The sequence below is a fragment of the Myiozetetes cayanensis genome, unplaced genomic scaffold (genome assembly GCF_022539395.1).
Source record: "Myiozetetes cayanensis isolate MyiCay16 unplaced genomic scaffold, myiCay2020 scf4, whole genome shotgun sequence".
NCBI classification, from domain to species: Eukaryota; Metazoa; Chordata; class Aves; order Passeriformes; family Tyrannidae; genus Myiozetetes; species Myiozetetes cayanensis.
In genome coordinates this window covers 60,451,385-60,463,897 of record NW_026087631.1, presented here as the reverse complement: position 1 = coordinate 60,463,897, position 12,513 = coordinate 60,451,385, and positions in this window count along the sequence as shown.

The window sequence follows — 12,513 nt, the reverse complement described above, 5'->3', positions numbered from 1 at the left end:
ATGGGCGGAGCTCATTTTTCTACATTCCACTGCTGCCCATTTCTTAAGTAAGTCACCACTTTGCTTCTCGTGGTACGGGGAGAATGAAGGTCTTTTTATTTCCTTCACCCAGTGAATTGGAGCAGTGTCAGTTTTGTTCTCAAGACAGCATGTCACACCAGCAAATAAATAAATAAACCCCAATGATTCCCTACAGCTTTGACAGGCCTACACTTTAGCATTTGATTTCTGAGATTCCCACTACAGCTAATTGAAAAGGTCTGTTTACATTCTGTTTCTAAGAGCTCTGTATGACATTCAAACTATCTTGTGCACATAGAACATAGGCAAGGAATTGAAATCCTTACAACGTGGCTTGGTATTCCTAAGGGTTTAAAGGGAAATAGTGTCCCTGAGCACAAGGCCCCAGTGCATGGTTGCATTTTTAAGGCCTAACTTTTTTTTTTCAATTCTTCTCGTTCATATGAAGAAAATTAGGCATTTTTTTTAACTGCTTAGAACAATTTTTCGTTCTGTTTTTCTAGAACTCATGAACAATGGGTTTGCAAATAACAGAAGTGGTTACAGCATGTGATTATAACCAGCAGCCGAGCATGTCTGGATGGTTTGTCACAGCCCTGACAACACCAACTGTATTGCACTCGGAAGTGACAGATATGCCAGTTGGGTTCAGATGCCTGTGCATCCATAACTGCTTCAAAATTAAGGACCAATGGCAGAACAGTTTACTACTGCGTAGGTGTGTTTGTGTGCAAGCTGTGGCTTTTTTGGTGTGGGTTCTGGGCTCTGTTAGTGAGTGGTGCTGCATTGCAGCTGTGTGCCACAGCCTGAAAGCCAGAGCATCCTGGGGAGATCAGAGGCAGAGCACTGCAGACACCCTCTTCCTGCTCTGCATTTTTGGCCGCTCTGGACAGAGAAAATAGTAGTTATTTAAGAATTAAAGTCTGAATAAAGTTAGCATCAGATTAATAGAGGAAAAGTTACAGTATTTACTTTCAGCTGCACATATAAATGTAATACCTTTCAAAATAAAGATGAAAATGTTTTAGGCTCTTTATTGCATGACATATGGGCCTCACGCAAAGGATTTGGTTATTCAAGGTCTTGATGAACTGATGGGCTACAGAAAACAGAAATATATAAAATTTATTGATCAGGGAGGTTAAAAAACTGTCATTTTACTGCATGTAAAGAAGACAACATTAGATAGATCCAAATGGCTCTCTTAACAGAAAATATCATGGCTTACTTTTGGGATTGGTACAGGAATAGAAATAAATCAAAGAAAAATTAATCCAGGGAAGATATAAAACAGTATTCTTGAGGAAAGAGATCTCAATATGACACCAACAAGGCAGCATTTATTATATTTTCAGTTGGCTTAATCCAAGAAGCAGCGTGATGTCTGACAGATACGATACAATAGATGCAAGCTTCTATTATTCCTGTTAACAAAGTGCATCTGGAAGCCCCTAAAGATCTGAAAAGTTTTTATGGGCATAAGTTTGTTCTTTATTTAATTCTTTTGAAAAAAATCTTTTTTTCCTTGACGATACCCAAAGGGAGAACAAACACACATCTCTTCAACATGTAAAACAAAAAGTAAAAACAGTTTGTGATGTTAAATATAATATTAGAATACTTTTAATTGAAAGGAAGACTCAACCATTGCTGCCTTCCTCATGGATGAGTGAAAAAAGGAAAGCCTTGAAGACTTTGAAGAAGGGTTTGGAAAACACAAGCTACATCAACGCTGTGACAGTCTCTACTCGCCATACTGCTACAAGGTAATTTGCTGGGGCCAGACCTTTGGTCACTGTAGGAAACTGTTTTTCTAAAGCTGATGAAGTCTCCTAGGAGCTGTCCTGACTTAAACCTACAGAGGATCTGACCTAATATATTACAAAAGATAATATGGTTGATGTAAAGAGGACATACATTTATATCCTTATTGGCCATCTGTCTGTTTGGCAGCAGCAGTGTTGACCTCAGGAAACGTGGCTGCAAAGCAAAGACATTGGTGACATTTATTGCTATGGCAGTTCCAGATGAAGGCATGAGCTTAGAGTCACATAACAAAAAAGTACTCAAGTGTCTCCTCTTAATAACATTCTTGAATTTCCTGCACCCAGTGGCTATGAGATATGATTCTTTTATAAGAAAAAATAAAAATAATGTGTAATACTGTCACTTAGTAACTAGAATAAAGAAAAATAGCCCAGTTCACCTAATCTATAGTTATGCATATGCCCACTATCACTGCTCTGTCTTGAGCCTGATTCCGAACTGAAAAATGGTAGCATAAATCCAGAATAGCTCCACTGATATGAGTAGAGATGGATAGGCTCCTCTGAGTACAAGCTGTTGCATTTTTACTTTCAAACTATGTAAAGATCAGTATTTACCTCCTTCTATTCTGGAAATTTTGTCTGGACAGAATATAACTTTTGGACATATTTTAGGGTCCCTGGGTATCAGGCCTAATGAAGCAGCAGGTCAGACGATACTCATTAAGTATCCACATCCCACCTAGTACACAGGCTTTTTATACTAGCAGAGCAAGCACTACACCATGCACACATGGATATGTTTCTGAAAGGAAAACCTGGACAAACCCACAGCAGCACTAATGAAATTATACTATTACTGTAATTCAAAACAATTTTAAAAAGATGTGGCATACAGTAAACAACAATCCTAAAAGTGTGAAGTTCTTAATTCTTATAGTATATATAAGTTGGTTTTTTTTTTTAAATAAGCTTATAATTTTATTTTTCCCTTTAGCGCTTCATTTGCAATGTCACAGCTTATTTAGTTGAGCCTTAGCGTTACCATCCTTGCTACAACATATCTATGGAGATACTAAGACTATGCAGGGAATCCTATTATTCTGTATCATGTGCACCTGAAGAAGCAGGGCAGTCTCTAAGAGGCTGGGTCTATAGCTTTCTCTCTCTTGTCTCAGTAAACCAAAGTATAATTTCTCTCTTCTTAACTTTTTATTAGAAAGTAAATTTGATGGGTTCTTGCAGTGGCCAGAGGAGATTTCTGGACTCACTAAGACTACATAAGAGTTTTTTCAGTTGCTGTATTCAGAGAAGTGTAGTTTGGAGACCTTCATACTTTTTGGAAGCTGGATACAAAGTCCTACAAATGTGCATAAATCAGAATATGAAGTTTCCCAACTACAGCAGGTGCCCTTTTTTCCTTGAGTTCAACTGCACTAGAAACAGAGTGGGTGCAGCTTCATGTAGCCTGATCCATAGTGGTGTTAAAAATTATCTCTGAACACCTCAACAGTCACCTCACAAATGCAAAATCCTCTAAAGTCACTAAAAGGCTTTCTGTTGACTTTACCAGCTTTGGTTGGAGTCCAGTAAGGCAATTGCACTAATAAGCTTTGCAGAACTATGTGTTCTAAATTACAAACAAAGTGTTTTATTCATATTAGATCAATAGTAACAAATGCTAAATCAGATAAGTGAAGAACTAATATTCAAATTACAAGCTGAATATACATTTCTGTTCACTTTCTCTGAGAGAAAATAAATTGGTACATCCATGGCGAGGGGACAGCTAGCCAAGTTCACACACAACTTTGAGTCCAAAAACACCACCTCACAGTGACTTCACCCCTGCACTTGGGATGCCATTGATCTCAGCAATGAGTAACAGAGAAGCAAAGGGGAATGTGGTCAGCATTGAAACTAGGGTGGTAATTTTAGGCAAACAAGCTTAAGATGGATGGGGGACAAGAGTACGCTGTCCTACACCCCACCTGCTCTGCAACATGACAGGACTGTTGAGTGGAAATGCATGTCAAAACTGCCTTGGCATTAGACAACTGCTGCAAAACATCTGGCCTGGAATTTCAAAGTCTAAAGAAACTGAGATGCACAAACAGGCCAGAGGGCAGCACAACTGACCAAAACCTGAGGTAGCTTTAAATGGACTGCCATGGATATCACACGTGATGTGAGCCTATAGCTGCCCTGCACAGAAGCCATTGGGCACCGTTAGAGTTATGAATACATCAATGGAATGGTACCCTCAACTTCTGAAACAGTATTACAGATCAGCATCATTTTCCTTGTCCTGTCTTGCAACTTGCCAAGACATTTGAGACCTGAAGTATGAATCCACAACATAGTCATTACGAATTCAAGAAAAGCTGGATGATGATTCCTGGCCCATAAAATCTGCTGCTCTACGACTACTTAAAAGTTCATTTGGTCTTGTGTTCTTGGGGAAAGTCTTCCAGCTCCCTTATATTAACAGTCTGGACAGTTCCTGTGCCAGCAACTGCTGCCAAACAATCACCCTTAGTAGTCACAGATGAACTTGTTTCTCAAGAATTTGATGGAAACTAGACATGGGGCTACAGGTGAAACAAAAGGAAATTTCTATAGTGTTTAAAACACCTTTCAGCCCAAAAAATAAGAATTATGGTTTTATGATAAAATGACTGCCTCACTTTCCCAATAATTTTATATTTATATAAGACGGCAGCTTTTCTGACAATAAGAAAGAGGCAAGATTATATTGGCTTAGGCTTATGCAATAAATAACACATCTTCCTTGTGTTTTCTTGGTCAAAAAATCAAAAAGTTAAAGATTTCACAACTTAGTCACCATGTAATCCTATCTTAGTGCTGTCAGAGCCTTTATGGTTCATTGGTTGGATATTGCTACCAGCTATTTTTAAATAAGTATTATTACTCTGTTAGGGCAAACATTAAAATCTGCTTTCAAAGATCTTTTAAAAATTTATTATTTTCAAAAGCTTCTTATAGGCTTATCAAGCTGCAAGACAGATGAAATTAACTCTACAGTATTCCCTCTGTGTTTAAGTCAGTGAACTAATCTTGGCAAGTGATGTTTTCAGTGATTTTGGGAAAGAGAAAGAGCAGGAACATCTTAGATGAATCGATGCACAAAATTAGTTGGAAACCTCACATTCATGCAAATTGGGAGACCATGTGATACCTACAAGTGGGTTTTTCAATGTCAAGTCCCAGAGGTGAACTGGTATGTAATGTTGTATCCAGGGTAATGTGTTCAAAACCTCAGACTTCAAGAAAATGACTGGGCTCATACCTGGTATGTGGTGCTCATTCAGCAATTTTCTCCTTGATCCTCTGACTTGGACAGAAAATTTCAATTTCTTAAAACTTTTGCTTTTTCCTCCAGTAGTTATATTTCCCTGTGGAAAGAGTGAAAGAGAATGACTGAGTGAAAGTGAATTAGCAGTTCTTTTAGTCTTCCACTTCCTTCATTTTTTCTGCAAATCCCTCCTTGACTGTTCTTCCCTGCAAGCAAGGAAGGTGGTTGAAATTCACTGATTTCCAGTGAATCAGGAAATTCATTGGAGCACAATTAATAGGTATTAGTGAGTAAAATAAATGAAGCTGCATGTGATTGTCCTCCCTGTCCCTTGCTTCACACACCCTTATCAGCATAAGGGTGAAATGATAAAATTGGAGCAATATTCTCCTCTTCTCTTGCAAAGATTAGTAAGAATCATATTCCTTCTGCACACGTGGCAGAAACAGACAATAGTGCACTTGCCTCTACTGTATGAGTACTCATTTCAGCAGAATGTGAATTAAGAGCAAATTTGAAAAAGCGACAAATTGCGTTATTTCTTGCATGCTGTTTCCACAGAATTCATCTCCTCTCCCCCTTATCCACGGTAAATAAACTATACAAGTCCAAAGATGCATGGAGTTCACTGTAAAATCTGAATGGTTCTTTGTCTTCTTTCCTCATTCTTTTCTCAACAACTTGGATGAAGGTACAGAGGTCTCCTCAGCAAGTTTGCTCACAACACCAAGCTGGGAGGAGTGGCTGATACCCTCAAGGGCTGTGCAGCTCTTCTGAAGAACCTCAACAGGTTGGAGACACAGACCTGAAATTCAACAAGGGCAAGTGCAGGGTGCTGCACCTGGGAAGGAATAACCCCGGGCACTGGTACAGGCTGGGGAAAGCTGGAAAGTAGCTCTGCAGATAAGGACCTGGGACAAACTGTCCGTGAGCCAGCAGTGAGTCCTTTTGGCGAAGAAGGCCAGTGGTATCCTGGGGAGCATTAGGAAGAGCATTGCTAGTGGGTTGAGGGAGGTGATGCTGCCCCTCTGCTCAGCCCTGGTGAGTCTGTGAGACAGTCTTCACCTGAAGTCTGTGCTCAGCGCAAGAGAGGCATGGAGCTGCTGGAGCAGGTCCAGCAGAAGGCAAGAAAGATGTTTAAGGGACTTGAGTCTCTCTCTTGCAAGGAGAGCCTGAGAGAGTTTGCTCTGTTCAGCCTCAAGAGGAGATGACTGAGAGGGCACATCATCAATGTATATAAAGTATCTGAAAAAGGGTGCCAAGAGTATGGAATCAGACTCTTTTTGGTGGTGCCAAGCAATATACAAGAGGCAATGGGCAGAACCTGATGCATCTAAATTCCATCTAAATGTAAGGAAGAACTTTACTGTGGGGTGACCAAGCACTGGAACAGGTTGCCTACACAGATTGTGGAGTCTCCCACACTGGCAGTGTTCAAGAACCATCTGGACACAATCCTATGCCATGTGTCTAGGATGGCCCTGCTTGAGCAGGCAGTTTGGACCAGATGACCCACAATGGTCCCTTCCAACCTTACCCATTCTCTGATTCTGTGATTCTGAAATCCTGATTAGGAATCTGAGGGAACTACCCCAAGAAATTATATCATATATATATATATATATATATATATATATACACACACATAAAAAAGCATAAGCCGGAGCTTTGTAGCAGGCTGTAAAGTTTACAGATGGAAGCATGGGAAGATGATACATATTATATTAAATAGAAAAACAATGAAAGAAGTCACATTTTTTGAGAACAGCAGAAGAACTGAAATGGGAAAACAAATGTAACGATAGTGCCCTGAAGTCCTCAGACCATTGTGGATCATTCATTTTTCTTTATATTATCATCATAAATGGAAAACCAGAAGAAAAGAAACCTATACATAATTTTCCCAACACCTCCTACATGTACAAATAAACATGTAATATTTGGGGCAAGTAAACTTGACGAGTGTCTAAAGCAACACTAAGGTTTTTAAAAGAGCTCATTTCTTACTTCTGCTGCTTTTCATTACATTTAACATAGGTCCAAGAGAAGAATGTGCTTTGTTAAATCGTTGGGAATAAAACTGGAAATTACTGACCTCTCTGAGATGAAATGGTGAGAGAGATGTATAGATTCTTAGGTGAGAATTTTTTGGAATTTTGGTCTTTTTGCTTCTGCCACTCCTTTGTCAGCTGAATAACAGACAATATAAAGAACTCTCTAAGTTCAAAACCATGTTTTCTCCATCTCACCAAAATACAGACAAAGAAGATAAAAGAAGGAAAACAAAGTTATTAAAAACTGAAACATACAAATCTACAAACAAGTCCAATAGAATAACTCAACAGCTTTCTCATAAAAAACAAGGGTAAGGTTTGGCTCTTACAAGGTACCAGTCATGTTGCTGGCCCTATTTTCAAGTGGCTCCTTGTGCTTACAAATCTTCCCACCTCCAAGTTGAATTTACTCAGATAGAGTGGTCTTTGGAGATTACCTTGGACATCTGTAGAACACTGGCACCCTAATCTATGGCCAAAGGGCTGTCAAATTATTTGCTATACAAGTGAGAAAAAGTACTATTTACGAAAACAAGCTTGCAGGATTAAATTTTGGACTTGAACACATAAAGACTACAACATGAATTTTGAAGTGTTTGCACTCCAAATGAATGATTGTGCTCACTGCTAATCACATTTATTTTGAATTTTAAACAAAGTGATAAAGTTGGCCCACAAATAGAACATCAAATGTTTATTCAGTATAATCCCATTGTTTTAACACTAAATACGATATATATATGTATATATACATACCAGTTCTGCATACTAGTTCTTAATTAAAAATATACTGCAAAGTGCTATTGTGTGAGTAATAAAAATGTATAATGTATTAGGAAAAAGCACTTTATAAAATGATAAATACTGAAATGGAATAAAAAAGGTGAAAATTAGTGAGGGAAAAAGAGTGAGACAACAATGAGAAATGTAATGGTTTATACTGGCCAGGTGACTGGAGGTCTGTGGCTACTATTTTCTGGTTGCTCATCATCCTCCCATTCCTGCTTTTGTTCTCAGCATTTACTTTCTGTGTGGCCAAAAATTTTGGGCAGAACTAGAATTTCCACACTATCCCTTTTTGTGTAGGACTACTAGTCTTGACTGGGGTTTGCAAGTTCTGATAGAGTACAAGTAACCAGTGAGTTGTAATTAATAAAATTAGTCTGAAATGGAGTAGGAAGCAAAGAGATGGAGGGACTGAAAACCAGAGTGGAATACAGCAGGAAGCAGGAAGGTTAGGAAGCAGAGCTGACAGCATAAAGAAAGTAAGTTGTAAAGACTCTTTCATGCAGATCTGGTCAGTAGAGGCCCTTTTTTGTAGTTACTGCCTGCAGATGCTCATATGTGTGGCCTTTCTGGCTATGCTACAGCCAATCCATAGGAGAGACAACAGTGGACAGAAGGAATCTGAGGCCTTGGAAAGTGTGATGGACTTCAAGCTGTCAGTTTCCCCAAACCACTCAGTTTGGGGAATAAATATATGCAGAATATTTATTAATGTGACAAGAGAAAACTGATGCCACATTGCTTGGTTTTGTTTTTTCAGCATTTAATGTGGGTAAATGGGTAGTATGTCTCTGATGTACGGTTGTTTCTTTATTAAAATACGAGTAAATGGCAGGCAGAGATTTTTTTTGTTTTCTTCCCCCAAATGAATTAATTCAAGGCTCCATAGACTGCCTGATGGAAAACAGAGAGACAGCAAGAGTCTTGAAGGCTCTGTTCAGACCCAGTCCAAAATAAGTAGAAAGTGTCAGAAGTTAAGAACCTAATAGGAGACACTCATCCCTTCACTGCTTCAAGGTAGTTTAAATTTATATTAACCTATATGTGTTTCCTAATACTATACGAGGGAATAAACACTAAACTCTGCAGGGAAACTAGAGTTTCCATGACTGTTACTCCCTGAGTTTGTTGGGCAACCTGAATTTACTTCCTGACCTGTTAAGATGTATGCTGGCCTTGGAGTATCAGAAACAGGTCTATCCAAGACACTCAGTTAAGCCAGAGGAAAGCAGTGTATTCAGAGGAGCTATGGCTTTAGGTGAAATACTCATATTGTCATATGCACTCTATGCACATCTATGGCATTTTGTAAGTGATAAATGAAATGTGAAATGTAAACAGCTATTAAATTGCCAGGTAATTATTATTTGGTTTGAGGGAGTTTTTTTGTTTTGGTTTTGTTTTTGTTTTTTTTTTGTTTGTTTGTTTGTTTGGTTGGTTGGTTTTTTTGGTGGGTTTTTTTTACCAGTTAGATAATTATTTATAATAATTATTAGTAGAAGCAACAAATATATACATTCATGAAACATCACTGTTCTCTGAGTAAATTATAATAAGATACAATGATTTGTTTGTTATTTCTATAAATTGAACCGACATATTAAATTAAAGGTTGCTGATTTTAAATTATATTACATTTGTTAGGTTTGTATTTGAAAACTAAAAAAATCATCCTTCTATTTTCCATAAATTTATAAAGTTACTAAAAGTCAATAGAAAGATCCTCACTTCTATATAGTTCTGTCTATCACATATATAGATTGGTATAACTCATAGTCAGTATCACATGTTGGAATTAATACCAGTATGATAAAATAGGTAGAATGACCTTGGCATACTACAGGGACCTTAGAAGGCCAAGAGTCTGTGCTCTTCCTTTGAGATGAACCTATAAAAAAATTCCCAACAAAAATCTATAGTGCATCATGGACAAACTTACACAAAGCTGTATATTCAGAATTTGTCTTTTAAAACATGCTAATCTATTAAAAAAAAAAAGAAAAGAAAAGAGGTAGAACAACAAATTTTTTGAGTCTTTAGTTAAAAAAAAATCCATTGTTCATAATTATGAAAATGTGCAGATTCATAATGTCTTAAACTGCCCCTTACACTGTCATCATCAAAAGAACTATAAAGGTGTAAAATATTCCATTTCAAAATAGATGTCTCCATTTTTGTACTTCTACCTCAAAAGACTTCTTCACTGGTTTTCTTTTAATTCTGTTCTGGACTAAATGTGTCCACATGTGGAGCAGCTCTGGAAAATGTTATAAATTTATATGCCTCTTTCAAGTGAAGACAAGCCCTAAGGCAAAGACATGGCTTTTTTACCCCCATGAATCACAGTGGAAAAGCCTGCTAACCTCACTGGCCAGACTCCTACACTCTCCGGTCTCTCCATGTGCTCACTTGACTGGCCACAGAGAAAGGTTTCCTTATGTTTACCAAATAGTTTTGGGGTAAACATCCTGTTTTAGGTCCTTCCACAGCAAACTCCTTGCTCAGTAATTTATTGTAAAATCAAGTTTTGAAAATAAGTGTGGGGATCTATTTAACTATGAATGAGTAACAGTCTAGATATCTGCTTTGTTTCTTTGGGAGTCCTCATGTGCCAAATTTGAAATTTACCCCAAAAATGAAGTTCTGTTACACTGGACCTCCAAAACCTGAAATGGAGGTTATGGCCATGCTTGAGCATTTCATGCTTTATATTTATATCTATTTTTATTCTTTCAAAAAAAATGGATGACTCTTGACTTCAGCATTTGCAAATCCCATGTGATATATTGGGGTAACGGAGTTGCAAGCTGAATCAAGTCAACCCTTCTGGATGGAGCATTTGGAGGGGTCTGGGTACACAGAAGTATGAGACAATGTTTCTCCTGCCCTCCCAGGACATCATTCCTTGCATTCCTATTGCTGTATGCACATGTGTTGCCTCTTAGAGCAGAGATATGAGGGAAGAATTTTGTGCTCTGTATTGTATCCCTTTGCTTCCCAGAGTAAGAAACTATGTGGACTGGAGTCTGATTCCCTCCTATTGCTACAGAATAAGAGAAAGGATGGAATATTTTACCTGAAGACAGGTCTAGTATCACCAGTTTCATATGCTGGCATAGTTAGTATCTTCCTTCATGGAGCACATTTAGCAAATAATGACAGAATACTGTCTCCACCATCACTAGAATCCTAGGTTTATGGATTTTCAAAAGTTTGTGTCTCAGTCCTTATCAACTATTATTTACAACCACTGGTGAACCAGGCACGTGATAGATGGTTTACACATCTATGTATTCTTGTAGGCAGAAAAAAATCTCACCACTAGCATAGAGATGGCTTCAAGGCTGAATCCAATCACAGACTACTGATTAAAGTCAAATTGAGACAAAACAAGTTTCATGTGAGGATGAGGAGAATCAAGTGGATGAACACACAGCCATGTGTGTCATTAGTGACTATGCTTCTCCAGCTCAGCAGAGTCCTTCATGATAAAGGGAATTTTTTCATCTGTAAAAGGATGGTGTATCTCACAAGCTAGTCTGGGACTGGCACATGAATCTCTCCCAAAACTCAGCACTGTCAGAAGTATATTAGTTGAAAACTTCACTTACCTTGCTGTCTCCCAGATCAATGAACAGCAAGGCATACATATATCTTTTAAACCTAATTCTAAGTTTTTGTTCTAGATCCTCCACTAAAACGCTTCTCCTTCTGGAAAGAGGTTGCAATAACAAATGTGTACCAAGCATTATTAATTTTAGTCAGTATACTTCTGGAAGACAACAGGAACTGTGCCAATGAGAAGAGTGTAAAAATCTTACCAGTGAGAAAGCCACTGGGGTTTATGTTGTTATTTAGAGGGGATTGAATGGGCTTATGAGGGATTGCCATTGTTGGTAGGATTTTCAAGAAGAGCACCTCTCCATACATCCAGAACTGAATACCCCTCTCCACCATAGCAGAAGGCAAGTTTCCAGTTTACATGGCTGCAGAGATGATGTCCCAAAACTGTAATTAAAATTACAAAATTTGTCTGAATCTTATAGCTGCCAGAAACTCAGTGGTGTAAACTTTGGTGATCCAATCAGTTTGGCCTCAATATGCCCAACTTAATCATAGAGTACTTTTGGTAGACAGGCATATTTAAGACAAACTACAGTGGCCAACATGAGTACTGCCAGAAAAGAAAGTGAGAGAAAAGAAGATAGAAATAGGGGTGTGAAAGAAGGAAGAGATCAAGTAAGAAGAAAAACAGAAATAGTAATGCATTTGATGACAGCACACTGTAAAAAATAACAGTGGCTTGGGGGGGCACATAAAGGTGAGTCTTCACTTTCCTCCACCCTTAGCTGTGATCTGTCTGCCATTTTTACTGGTGAGTGAGCAGTACCATGTGCCTTCTGAGCATATGTAGAGTCCAAAGTTCATCTCTTCCATTTGAACTGCAGTTTCACATCACACCACAGTTCCTGACCCTGCCAGGAATTCCTGCCATGAGTCCTGCAGTTTTCTGACACCTACTGCAATTTCTCCTCTCTACAAAGGCAGATTGCTAAGGGTGTGAGAGATA